Genomic DNA, 848 nt, shown 5'->3' with positions numbered 1-848 from the left:
AGTACCTTATTAACTTGCAAGCGGCCTGCCCCCTTGGCCGGGATGTCAGCTCTTCCAGTGGGGACATGTCCCTAGGACCTGGCATGTGCTGAGCAGGACAGGGGCTCCCTGGGAAGGAGCCCCAGGTCCCCAAGGAAGCCTGGGGATGGCAGTGGGCCCTCATCCGAGAAGGCTGGCAAAGTGCCCAGCCCAGCGAGGGCCACCCAGCAGCTCCCAGGGAGGGGCGGGCAGGGCGGGGCTCAAAGCTCTCCTCCCCACGGGACCAATTTCTGAGATTCTGGGAAGGAGAAGGGTGTGGGCTCTTAGAATATGTTTTCCGCAGGGACAGGGTCAGTCCCGTGTGTGGCTCTGGCCTGGGGACTCCCGTTGGTTTGGTGACTGGCGGGGGATGAGGGACTCTGGGCTTATCAGACCATGTTCCTGACAAGGGGCTGGTCGTGGCTGGCCTGGCCCTGGCTTAGACAGGATCAGGCCCCACCCTGGGTCCTCCTGCTCCTCTCTCTGCAGAGCCAGCCTCCACCTGGCCCGGTGTCGGGGGTGGGGGCAGCCTTTTGCTAAAAATTCCCTGAACTCCTCATCCTTCCATCCCTGCTTCAGTCCCAGTGGCTCAGGGGCGGTAGGAGCCTCCAGCCTGTTCTGGCCCCTTTGATCTGTTTCCCATGAGGCAGACCAACACAGCCAGCTTTTAAAATTTGACTGGGGTCCCATCTTCCCAGGGAGGCCAAATCCTTGAATGTCCTAGCATTTCTCTGAGGGTAAAAGTTCAGCCACCCTCCCTCAGCTCCGACCCCCAAACCCTGGTCTCTGTGCCTATGGTGTCTCTCTCATGCTCCTCTCAGATTTTTCCT

Source organism: Suricata suricatta, chromosome 8 (genome assembly GCF_006229205.1).
Source record: "Suricata suricatta isolate VVHF042 chromosome 8, meerkat_22Aug2017_6uvM2_HiC, whole genome shotgun sequence".
Classification (NCBI taxonomy): domain Eukaryota; kingdom Metazoa; phylum Chordata; class Mammalia; order Carnivora; family Herpestidae; genus Suricata; species Suricata suricatta.
This window is presented reverse-complemented; position numbering follows the sequence as displayed.